This window comes from Oncorhynchus masou, chromosome 1 (genome assembly GCF_036934945.1).
Source record: "Oncorhynchus masou masou isolate Uvic2021 chromosome 1, UVic_Omas_1.1, whole genome shotgun sequence".
In the NCBI taxonomy this organism is placed as follows: Eukaryota; Metazoa; Chordata; class Actinopteri; order Salmoniformes; family Salmonidae; genus Oncorhynchus; species Oncorhynchus masou.
The window spans coordinates 25,931,067-25,944,932 of record NC_088212.1 but is presented as its reverse complement, the minus strand read 5'-3'; positions in this window follow the sequence as shown (position 1 = coordinate 25,944,932).

The following is a 13,866-nucleotide window of genomic DNA, read 5'->3' as shown; positions in this document are numbered from 1 at the left end:
TTGTGGTTAGAGTGTTGGGCCAGTAACTGAAAGGTTGCTAGGTCAGATCCCTGAGCTAACCATGTAAAAATATGGACGTTCTGCTCCTGAACAAGGTAGTTAACTCACTGTTCCTAAGCTGTCATTGTAAATAAGAATTTGTTCTGAACTGACTTGTCTAGGAAAATAAATAAAATAACCAGAGCTTGACTCCAATACAATAGTTGCTGCATAGACTGTCAGATAACCAGATGTTCTCAATTAATTTAGTTAGATTGGTAAGAGCTTATTAGCAGCAAGGGGAAAACACATAGAGGAGAATTAGCTATCTGCAGCTAGATCAACCCTCTGAGATGTTTTCTGTATGTTGAAAATATAAGGTCCAACAGTTGACAGTGTATGTCAGAGCAAAAACCAAACTATGAGGTCGAAGGAATTGTCCATAGAGCTCAGAGACATGATTGTGTCAAGACACAGATCTGGTGAAGGGTACCAAAACGTTTCTGCAATATTGAAGGTCCCCAAGGACACAGTGGCCTCCATCATTCTTAAACGGAAGAAGTTTGGAACCCCCAAGACTCTTCCTAGAGCTGGCCGCCAGGCCAAACTGAGCAATCGGGGGAGAAGGGCAGTGCAGTGGAGTAGCTTCAACAGCCATAGGCCCAGGGATTTCACATCACATTCCATGATGCAATGCAGAATACGGCTTCACATAGAACAATCACCAAACCCATAAGATAACACTTAGCACAGCCAAACATCATGTATCACATGAAGAGGCATGTGTGTTCTCCAGACGTGATACCTTGTCATGGACCTGCTGTTTTGATCTTCGCTCTCTCTCTCCCTCCGTCTCCCTCTCTCTCTCTACCACACCTGCTGTCTCGACCTCTGAATGTTCGGCTATGAAAAGCCAACTGACAATTACTCCGGAGGTGCTGACCTGTTGCACCCTCTGTAACCACATTATTTTGTTGACTTTACTTGAAGAACGATCTGGCCTTAATGGCCATGTACGCTTATAATCTCCACCGGCAGAGCCAGAAGAGGACGAGCCAGCCCTCAGAGCCTGGTTCCTCTCTAGGTTTCTTCCTAGGTTCCTGTTTTTCTAGAGAGTTTTTCCTAGCCACTGTGCTTCTAAATCTGCATTGCATGCTATTTGAGGTTTTAAGCTGGGTGTCGGAAAAAACATTTTGTGACATCTGCTGATGTAAAAAGGGCTTTATAAATAAATTGTACTGATTGATTGATGATTGATTGTATGAAATGGAGTAGCATATATCCATCATGTAAAATGAACATTGAGCACGGTCTCCATGGAGTATAGCACTGCAGCCTTAGGCAATGTATATTTATGTGGTGCATAACATTATCTCATATCACATGCATGGCAAGTCATGATTGATGTAATTAGATGCTCTGGAGAGATCCCACCCTCCTTCCCCAACACATGTAGAATGCTTAGAAACCACCACAAACCTGTGAAATAGATCAACAGATGATGTTTAATCTCCTCTCAAGGTCTGTTGATTTACAGTATCTCAGAATCAGGAACTGTCATATCCCATGTGATGTGTCAAAACAAGTTGATACATGTGTTATCATGGTGCATTGGGTATGTATTTGTATTTATTGTGGATCCCCTTTAGCTGCAGCAGCTACTCTTCATGGGGTCCAGTAAAATGAAGGCAGTTATACAATTGTAAAAACATTCCTATACATTCACAACAGATTTCACAAAATCCATGTTCCTGTTTGATTTCGGGGTAGGCTGTCAACAGCACGTACTGTGACACTATGATATGTATTCTGATCAAGTCAACAATACCTCTAAGCATATCTGACGTCATGTATTTGATATCTTTATGTGAAGGTTAATGTCCATATTGACATCAGTTCATTGTGTTTGAGGACGGTTCACTGACCGGTTTTCAACGAATACGATTAGACTAGTTTAACAGTTACAGAACAGCTGCAGTATCAGAGGCGCAGAGCCTTAATTAACGAGCTACACATAATGGCTGACGACAGCCAGGTAAGGTTCATTTTAGCCTCCGTTTAATGAGCTTTACAGTTGTCCTAATTCCATCTTGTTCTAATGGCAAGTCTGCCTTAAGTGCAGAAACTATGGTTGATATTAGAAAATAAGTATGATTGGAAGTTTAGGCAAGTAATTCCAATTGGGGAATTGTTGTGGGATGTTAGCATACCATATTGCGCGTGTAGCATTCGTGCCGTGGAGGATTGTGTAGGCCGGCAGGTTGCTACAGGATCCTAGTATCATGTATGTTATAGGGATCAGATCTGGCTGACTTTTTCACCTGAACTGCTCATTGGCTGTCCATAATGAGCCCAGCGAGCAGGATGTGTAGCTGGGCTCTGCAATAATTAGCTCCCAGAGCAATTACAAATAACTATTCTTGTTTTAAAAGCGTCATTACAACTAGCAACATGACGGTCAGTCACCTCTAAGCAGGACTCAGTAGAAACGCTATGTGTTGGATTTGTCCATGTCTCGCTAAATTAACCTAGCTACCATAACAGCCGTGGAGAATTTACACTATAGTTTTAAGGGATCTCTCTGAAGGTTTTAGATGATACAGTGGTGCTTCGTCCTCTGGATGAAGAACCATACATCTCGGCTTGGCTTCATTGCATTATTATTTGGGAAACGTTGACATGCCATTTGTGTTGACGGATGGATGAAAATAATGTAATTATAGTGTCGTGATACATAGGCTAGCAGGAAAATCCGCATGAGATATCCATAGAACTGAGCCCTGCTCCATTTCAGCACCATGCCGCGGTCTCAGGTGCTGCCCAGACTCGCAACATTTCAGCACCATGGCACAGTCCCCTGACGCCAAGAAACGTGTCAGCTCTATGCAGCGGGCAGCTCCACAGTGCTGAAATAGTTCAAGCCCCCTTGAACATCTTTGATTTGAAATAATTCTGCAAGTGGTTATTATTTATTGCACGTCCTAGTTTTGCAGCTTTGCAACCTCAGAATTATAGCTAATGGATGGCAGCGAGTTACGTTTTTGTGCATGGTGATGAATGACGATGCATGATAAACCATAAATTAAACGCAAAAACGTGCACTTAGACATATTTTCGTTCGGCAGAACTTTGACAAGCTTTGATTTGTTTTCTAATTACATTGACAATTCATATAGACATTAGACTTAGGCCTAATTGTGACATCATGTGTGTATGTCATCTTTGGAGAATGCTCTGGCTTCAGCCAATCGGAATCGAGTATTCAACAATGCTTTGGCATAATTCAAGGACATTCATATTCACTTCAGTTGTTTGCCGATGGTTCACTGACGTTTTTTCAAAGGAGGTATTAGTATTTCCTCTAAACAGCCTACAACAATAAGCAACACATCATGTCAGATGACAGCAAGGTATGGTTCATTTAGCCTATTTTGAGTTTAGAGGAGAAATTGCTAACAATATAGTAGGTCACTAACACAGCAGTAGGTCTCACTGGTTTGATCCATGGACTGAAATTTGACCACTATTGCCGTTTTGTTTAAAATAGGAGCGAATAAGTTCTTTCACAAAGTCACAACCTAGGATTGATATTGACCTCTCAATTATCCACCAGAGCGTGAAATGGGAGGATCCCCCGGATGACCAAAATAAGGTTGTGGAGAATATGAAGGACGAAACAGAGACACATGAGACCAACAAGAACAGGACAGGAGGCAAGGTATGAAATATGCTGTCCTTTACACATGCTCTGCCTATTTAGGCACAGATCTAGGATTAGTTTACTATCACTAAATCCTAGCCTTAAAGCATTAGGAAGAGACGCTACACTGACCTTAGATCTGCTATGAGACCTATAATCTGTTGTCATGTAGGCTAAACGTAAGTCCAGTGGCTGTGCCAAGAAGACTTCCGTGGAGGAGGACAGCAGCATTGGTGCAGGTCTGAGATTACTTCATGTTGGGTGCAGGTTGTGTTCAAATTCATCAGCACTAATCTGAGAAGATAGTATCTATATAGGTGAAAGCAATATAGTGGAGGGCCGCAGAGAGATGTGCTTTTACCTGTCCAGTGCAATCAAATCACTAAAGGTGAAGGAAATTAGGGATCACGTTCAGATTCAACTTTAGATTTCTCTTTGCGGTTTCCCAGAGTCTTCTCAGACACCCGGGTGTGGTTTCCGGGATAGGGGATCTATCATTGAGCAGCTGGAGAAGGAGGCTCAGAGGACTCTAATGCCTTCTCTCAAGATTGAGACATGCTGTGCCCCAATCCTCCTCTCCTTCCTGAGGAGTCTAACTGATGAGCAAGTCCCATGTCTTTTTCCAACCTCACATACAACAATTTATAGTCATAGTGCACCTTCTAACCACAAAGGGGATTTCAAACACTACACCTAACCCTAACATCACTGTAGCCACACCCCTAACTCTTCCTGTAAATCAAGAACAAAATGTCTCATGTACTTGCTAATAGCTTAATTAAATACACGTTTATTTTCCCTAACATGGCTATCTAGTGACTCCACTAACTCAACAGCAGTGTGCAGGTACAATATGTTTCCTTTCTTTTCTTTTCTCTAGCCAATGGAGAGTGATTCAGCATGGCATGAAAAATAACGTAAGTCTCTCCACATAAGGTTCTGGTCAAAAGTTGTGCGCTATATAGGGAATGGTGTCATGGAATTACTTGATTGACAAAAACATTACTCTGTTTGTTGGCCATAGCTCACATTCGAGCAGCTCTCCATGCTGTGTCTGAAGATTGTTAAAGTCGTGACCCAGACAGCCCTCCGCATTCTCCTACCAGCGCTAGCTCGTATCATGGGGGTGAACCTGAGGAGTGGGGCAACCTCCCCAGAATCCCAGTGCTCTGAGGATTCCTTAGACAGTCTGGATGAGAGAGAGAAAAGGCTGCTGATCAGTGAGATGAACTACTGGACCAAGGAGAGGAGGAGGAATGGCAGTGCAGGGTGCCGCCAAAAATCCACTTGCAGAACCTCATCACCATGCTGTTTGCCTAAGAGGTATGTTCACAGCAATATTTCAACTTAATAATTGCAAGACCTGACCCATACTTATCATAAATTATTAACTTGGAATTCACACCTTGTAGTTTTAAGTTCTGGTCAGAAATGTTGCCACGGAGGGGTGGGTCCAGGTGAAAGTCATTTTTAACTGGGTAAGCCATAATGTCATCTATGAATAAATAGATCAGGTACATGTCTTTCAGAATTAATCATATTCTGATGTTGTACAAACATAAAAATCAGGCAAAAAAATTGTGTCAGTTGGCTTTCGGCTTCTAGAACTACGGTGGTATGAGATGTAATCCATCATTGCTCTAATTTGGTTTTCAGGCTCACTAATGACCCAGATTAGATACAGTTGGTCACATTTGCATGGCATAAGTGGTGATTGTGTGTTTATCTTCAAGGTCCCAGACCTCATTGCACAGCTTGCCTGGCAACTAGAGAGGCTCCTCATGGAGGAGCCTCTGAAGGCTCTTTTGGGGTAACGGAAGAGAGCCTCCTGATATCCCTGGTTGAGGGTCACTCCAACCCCACCTCCTCCAGCTCCTTCGAGTTGAGCTGTGCTATCGTGGGGGAGGTGGTACACCAGCTTAACTCTGGCCTCTCAGTGGCCATTCAGGCCAGCCCGGGAGTTGCCCCCTATGGACAGTCAGGACATAGCAGCAGGCAAGGAGGTCATTCGGGTAGCCTCGGTGCAGATTCTGGCCGAGCTACAGAGCCAAACGTCTGAGCCAGAGTGGGTAGGGTTTATCGAGCCCCTCATGGACCCTGTGACCGATGATGTGCTGGATGCCATTGTCGGCACAATGGACAAAATGGCACAGGACTTCAACATCCTATTGGATCTGGCCAAGAAGATGACAATCTTGGGGTCTAGATTTCTGACCAATCTTCAATGTGACCTTGATGTTGAGTGTCCATCTGGGAAAGAAGGGACCACTCACTTTCTCAAAGAGACTGGATCCTCTACCAGTGTGGTGGCCAGAAAGATTCAGACCCTCTCTAGCCCCGACTTTCAGTCTAAAGCCCTGAAGGCGGTGAGCACCATCCTTACAAGGAAAGTCAGCAGCTCTTCTGGCATGGTTCCTTCCTCTAGGCCTTCTAGTGCTGCTCCTAGCCTTACTGAAGCCCCCCTGAATACCAGCTGCACAGCCCTGACATCTGTAACCTCCACTGCCACAGTGATTGTTAAGGCATTTGTGGGAGGCATGGAGACGATAGCATCATTTGAAGGCACATGTGAAGCAGTTGATTGGCCAGTTCCTGTAAATGACCACAAAACAGGATCTTCACAGATGATAACCTTCTCTCTAGCCCGCACACTCTACGGCCGTATACGAGCAAAGCTGAGGGACCTTTTAACTCTATCCACTCGAGAAGAAGGTGTGGCTAAGGATGCTTCTCTTCAGGAGTCTTCAGAAACCCTGGAAAAGGCAACTGTTTCAACTGTTGAAGTCCAGTTACCCAGCACCGAACTTAGTAGAGTTCCCAGTGAGAGCCAACCAATACCAGCTCTCTGTCGCTCCAATCTGGATACCAGTACTCAAGAAGTTCTTAGCAGTGTTTTTTCCATCTACAAGTCAGAGTTATCAAAAGTGGAGAGTAAATCCTTGGCCGTTGTCAGTTCATCTGATGAGTCCCTAGAGGCTTGTTGGTTTGTTGATGGTGTCCTATCAAAGCTCGATGACTATACTATTTCCCAGTCACCCTCACCCAATGAAGACTTGAGCGTGAGTACTCAATATTCTCAACTGAGCTCAGAAGAGAGTGTCAGAATCACAGAGTCCTCTACTAGTCTGATTCAGAGCATTAAGAAGCTCTCTAGCAATGACTTCCAGACTCAGGCAGAAGAGGCAGTGAGTAAAGTGCTGATGAGATCCAGTCATTCCTTTATCACACAGATCAGCCATACTGGTCTTCAGAAAAGTCTGCAGGCTGGCTTATCATCTAGCTCACCATCAGAGATCCATGTCCTTTCAGAATCCATGTCCTCCATGTCCTCTGAGAATACAGCCTCTGTATTAGTGGAAACCTTTGTCAAAGGAATGGCGACTATTTCCCAGAAAAATGAGTCCACTGACACTGTGCTACTGGAAAGAAGTGGGAGAGTTTCGCAGTGCTCCCACGGGGGCTCCCAACTGGATGATACTGAATTGAGTGTTAAAATATCAGAGGAGAAGCTTTGGTCAACAGCTAAGACCATCTGCGTCAGTATGAAGAACACACTTAAGGATTTCTTCACAGGGCTGAAGCCATCCGGATCCGAAAGGACAGAAAATGCTTCTTCCAAAGAGACCCTTGGGGAAATCCTGATTGCTATCCAGAGTGAAATCTCAAACTCAGGGCGAATGAAGGATTCCAGGGAGCTCCTTCAGATCAATGATATGTTAGGAACTATGCTGAAGGAGGTTGAGAAAAGTGAGGATGACAGTGAACAAGTCTGCCAAGACATCCCTAGAACCTGTTCATCTTTGTCCACTTCTTTAAATGGTTGTAGTTCCTTGTCCAGCTCTTCAAAGGGTCCTAGGTCAGAGTGTGAGTTAGAGATCAACCTCCCTGGCACTCCCATCCCTGACCAAGTGCCTTTTGATCTGACCTGCCCCATCGTCAGGAGCTCCTGCATCGACACCAGGGTCTCTAAAATGCCAGAGATTTCTTCAAGTGACCTAAAGGCAAAGATGATGGCACACACAGATGAACCCCTGCATCGTAACAGTCCAATGACTGACAGCAGTCGACCGCCGAGTGCTAAAGCCTCTTTTCGATCCTCCACTCTGTCTTTCACCAGCAAGGGAACCTCTTTGGTACCAAAGGGAGATGGGATTGACATTGAAGAGAAGGAGGTGTGCATCCCCAGCAGCTCTGGCCATCTGAGGGAGCTCTTAATCACCCCGGACATCAGCAGTGCCACTGCATTCCCATTGCAGTACTTGATGGACTCCAGCAAAGATGATGGCATCTGTTTTGTCACCATACTGGTGATAAGGTTGCTATCGGTGATCAGACCCTCAGCACTAGATGGACCCTCCCAACAGGCAGCAGATCTGACAGAAACATGTCAGCAACTCATCAGACAAATCCTGTCTGAGTTCTGTGCTGCATCCAGATTCTCCAGGACACAGGCATATTCCCAGAACCTGAACATCCGAAGGGTGTTCAGAGGTGTACATAAAAACCTCATGGAGGAGTTTGGCTCTTATAACACCCTGCAAGCAGCTATTTCCTCCCAGGACCCTGCATTTGACAGAGTCCTGGTAAAGTCCTTGACCCAGCAGCTGGTACAGGGATGCAAGGAGGCGTCAAAACCAGCTTCTGCTGCAACAAACCCATCAGACCAGGCTGAGACAGAGAGGGGGGCTGAGCAGAAAGCAAGAAGGAGCTTCCTTTGCTTTTCAATGACCAAACTCAGGATCAACTTCAAGGTATAGCAGGGAGTCAGCGTTTGTTTTTTGTTCCAGTTAGGTGCTGATGTTATTGATGTGGCTATGATAAGACAAATACATGAAATAAATATGTTTTATTCATCACTAAATTGTTGCCTTGGATTCAGAAGTGTTCCATTTATTTATTTATTCTCTGTACCATTTTCTTTACCTTTCTTCTGTTAGCGTTCCAAGAGAGGAAACAAAAAGGACTGCCATTCAGTCCAGGAACAGACTGCGATTCCCTCTACTGACAGACATTGCATAGGTAAGGATGTTTTAGAGCTCTGCTATAGCTTGTAGTTTTGTTTAGGTGTGTGTTAGAAACATAGGTATGGCTACCAAACTCATAGCACTGTTATTTTTCAATGTTACTATACTGCATCCCTCTCTCACTCTCTCTTACCCCATCCATTTCTCTTGTGTTTCTAGCTCCCGTTGGAGAGGTTTCTCCCTCCATATCTCAGCCTGTCAAAAAACGATCCTTGATTGTCAGGGTCTTTTCAGCAATGATGAAGCCATTCAGGCGCTTCACCAAGAAGAACCTGTAACCTGTTACGCTGCATGAATAACTACTTTTGTAACAGCAAGACTTTTGACAAGAGGAATTTCTGCATGTCTACCCTTTCAAAGTCTATTTGATCAAATAAATGCACATTATTTTACAAGAATTTCAAGTGTTTTGGAAGATTGGTAAAACTGAAGCAGCTTTTCTCAGAGAAATGCACTAGTTCCACTTGGTTACACATTTATTGTGCAGTTTTTGAGTTGGCAGGACTTGGGGCAGCAGGTAGCCTTGTGGTTAGAGTGTTGGGCCAGTAACTGAAAGGTTGCTAGGTCAGATCCCTGAGCTAACCATGTAAAAATATGGACGTTCTGCTCCTGAACAAGGTAGTTAACTCACTGTTCCTAAGCTGTCATTGTAAATAAGAATTTGTTCTGAACTGACTTGTCTAGGAAAATAAATAAAATAACCAGAGCTTGACTCCAATACAATAGTTGCTGCATAGACTGTCAGATAACCAGATGTTCTCAATTAATTTAGTTAGATTGGTAAGAGCTTATTAGCAGCAAGGGGAAAACACATAGAGGAGAATTAGCTATCTGCAGCTAGATCAACCCTCTGAGATGTTTTCTGTATGTTGAAAATATAAGGTCCAACAGTTGACAGTGTATGTCAGAGCAAAAACCAAACTATGAGGTCGAAGGAATTGTCCATAGAGCTCAGAGACATGATTGTGTCAAGACACAGATCTGGTGAAGGGTACCAAAACGTTTCTGCAATATTGAAGGTCCCCAAGGACACAGTGGCCTCCATCATTCTTAAACGGAAGAAGTTTGGAACCCCCAAGACTCTTCCTAGAGCTGGCCGCCAGGCCAAACTGAGCAATCAGTGGAGTAGCTTCAACAGCCATAGGCCCAGGGATTTCACATCACATTCCATGATGCAATGCAGAATACGGCTTCACATAGAACAATCACCAAACCCATAAGATAACACTTAGCACAGCCAAACATCATGTATCACATGAAGAGGCATGTGTGTTCTCCAGACGTGATACCTTGTCATGGACCTGCTGTTTTGATCTTCGCTCTCTCTCTCCCTCTCTCCCTCCGTCTCCCTCTCTCTCTCTACCACACCTGCTGTCTCGACCTCTGAATGTTCGGCTATGAAAAGCCAACTGACAATTACTCCGGAGGTGCTGACCTGTTGCACCCTCTGTAACCACATTATTTTGTTGACTTTACTTGAAGAACGATCTGGCCTTAATGGCCATGTACGCTTATAATCTCCACCGGCAGAGCCAGAAGAGGACGAGCCAGCCCTCAGAGCCTGGTTCCTCTCTAGGTTTCTTCCTAGGTTCCTGTTTTTCTAGAGAGTTTTTCCTAGCCACTGTGCTTCTAAATCTGCATTGCATGCTATTTGAGGTTTTAAGCTGGGTGTCGGAAAAAGCATTTTGTGACATCTGCTGATGTAAAAAGGGCTTTATAAATAAATTGTACTGATTGATTGATTGTATGAAATGGAGTAGCATATATCCATCATGTAAAATGAACATTGAGCACGGTCTCCATGGAGTATAGCACTGCAGCCTTAGGCAATGTATATTTACGTGGTGCATAACATTATCTCATATCACATGCATGGCAAGACATGATTGATGTAATTAGATGCTCTGGAGAGATCCCACCCTCCTTCCCCAACACATGTAGAATGCTTAGAAACCACCACAAACCTGTGAAATAGATCAACAGATGATGTTTAATCTCCTCTCAAGGTCTGTTGATTTACAGTATCTCAGAATCAGGAACTGTCATATCCCATGTGATGTGTCAAAACAAGTTGATACATGTGTTATCATGGTGCATTGGGTATGTATTTGTATTTATTGTGGATCCCCTTTAGCTGCAGCAGCTACTCTTCATGGGGTCCAGTAAAATGAAGGCAGTTATACAATTGTAAAAACATTCCTATACATTCACAACAGATTTCACAAAATCCATGTTCCTGTTTGATTTCGGGGTAGGCTGTCAACAGCACGTACTGTGACACTATGATATGTATTCTGATCAAGTCAACAATACCTCTAAGCATATCTGACGTCATGTATTTGATATCTTTATGTGAAGGTTAATGTCCATATTGACATCAGTTCATTGTGTTTGAGGACGGTTCAATGACCGGTTTTCAACGAATACGATTAGACTAGTTTAACAGTTACAGAACAGCTGCAGTATCAGAGGCGCAGAGCCTTAATTAACGAGCTACACATAATGGCTGACGACAGCCAGGTAAGGTTCATTTTAGCCTCCGTTTAATGAGCTTTACAGTTGTCCTAATTCCATCTTGTTCTAATGGCAAGTCTGCCTTAAGTGCAGAAACTATGGTTGATATTAGAAAATAAGTATGATTGGAAGTTTAGGCAAGTAATTCCAATTGGGGAATTGTTGTGGGATGTTAGCATACCATATTGCGCGTGTAGCATTCGTGCCGTGGAGGATTGTGTAGGCCGGCAGGTTGCTACAGGATCCTAGTATCATGTATGTTATAGGGATCAGATCTGGCTGACTTTTTCACCTGAACTGCTCATTGGCTGTCCATAATGAGCCCAGCGAGCAGGATGTGTAGCTGGGCTCTGCAATAATTAGCTCCCAGAGCAATTACAAATAACTATTCTTGTTTTAAAAGCGTCATTACAACTAGCAACATAACGGTCAGTCACCTCTAAGCAGGACTCAGTAGAAACGCTATGTGTTGGATTTGTCCATGTCTCGCTAAATTAACCTAGCTACCATAACAGCCGTGGAGAATTTACACTATAGTTTTAAGGGATCTCTCTGAAGGTTTTAGATGATACAGTGGTGCTTCGTCCTCTGGATGAAGAACCATACATCTCGGCTTGGCTTCATTGCATTATTATTTGGGAAACGTTGACATGCCATTTGTGTTGACGGATGGATGAAAATAATGTAATTATAGTGTCGTGATACATAGGCTAGCAGGAAAATCCGCATGAGATATCCATAGAACTGAGCCCTGCTCCATTTCAGCACCATGCCGCGGTCTCAGGTGCTGCCCAGACTCGCAACATTTCAGCACCATGGCACAGTCCCCTGACGCCAAGAAACGTGTCAGCTCTATGCAGCGGGCAGCTCCACAGTGCTGAAATAGTTCAAGCCCCCTTGAACATCTTTGATTTGAAATAATTCTGCAAGTGGTTATTATTTATTGCACGTCCTAGTTTTACAGCTTTGCAACCTCAGAATTATAGCTAATGGATGGCAGCGAGTTACGTTTTTGTGCATGGTGATGAATGACGATGCATGATAAACCATAAATTAAATGCAAAAACGTGCACTTAGACATATTTTCGTTCGGCAGAACTTTGACAAGCTTTGATTTGTTTTCTAATTACATTGACAATTCATATAGACATTAGACTTAGGCCTAATTGTGACATCATGTGTGTATGTCATCTTTGGAGAATGCTCTGGCTTCAGCCAATCGGAATTGAGTATTCAACAATGCTTTGGCATAATTCAAGGACATTCATATTCACTTCAGTTGTTTGCCGATTGTTCACTGACGTTATTTCAAAGGAGGTATTAGTATTTCCTCTAAACAGCCTACAACAATAAGCAACACATCATGTCAGATGACAGCAAGGTATGGTTCATTTAGCCTATTTTGAGTTTAGAGGAGAAATTGCTAACAATATAGTAGGTCACTAACACAGCAGTAGGTCTCACTGGTTTGATCCATGGACTGAAATTTGACCACTATTGCCATTTTGTTTAAAATAGGAGCGAATAAGTTCTTTCACAAAGTCACAACCTAGGATTGATATTGACCTCTCAATTATCCACCAGAGCGTGAAATGGGAGGATCCCCCGGATGACCAAAATAAGGTTGTGGAGAATATGAAGGACGAAACAGAGACACATGAGACCAACAAGAACAGGACAGGAGGCAAGGTATGAAATATGCTGTCCTTTACACATGCTCTGCCTATTTAGGCACAGATCTAGGATTAGTTTACTATCACTAAATCCTAGCCTTAAAGCATTAGGAGGAGACGCTACACTGACCTTAGATCTGCTATGAGACCTATAATCTGTTGTCATGTAGGCTAAACGTAAGTCCAGTGGCTGTGCCAAGAAGACTTCCGTGGAGGAGGACAGCAGCATTGGTGCAGGTCTGAGATTTACTTCATGTTGGGTGCAGGTTGTGTTCAAATTCATCAGCACTAATCTGAGAAGATAGTATCTATATAGGTGAAAGCAATATAGTGGAGGGCCGCAGAGAGATGTGCTTTTACCTGTCCAGTGCAATCAAATCACTAAAGGTGAAGGAAATTAGGGATCACGTTCAGATTCAACTTTAGATTTCTCTTTGCGGTTTCCCAGAGTCTTCTCAGACACCCGGGTGTGGTTTCCGGGATAGGGGATCTATCATTGAGCAGCTGGAGAAGGAGGCTCAGAGGACTCTAATGCCTTCTCTCAAGATTGAGACATGCTGTGCCCCAATCCTCCTCTCCTTCCTGAGGAGTCTAACTGATGAGCAAGTCCCATGTCTTTTTCCAACCTCACATACAACAATTTATAGTCATAGTGCACCTTCTAACCACAAAGGGGATTTCAAACACTACACCTAACCCTAACATCACTGTAACCACACCCCTAACTCTTCCTGTAAATCAAGAACAAAATGTCTCATGTACTTGCTAATAGCTTAATTAAATACACGTTTATTTTCCCTAACATGGCTATCTAGTGACTCCACTAACTCAACATCAGTGTGCAGGTACAATATGTTTCCTTTCTTTTCTTTTCTCTAGCCAATGGAGAGTGATTCAGCATGGCATGAAACATAACGTAAGTCTCTCCACATAAGGTTCTGGTCAAAAGTTGTGCGCTATATAGGGAATGGTGTCA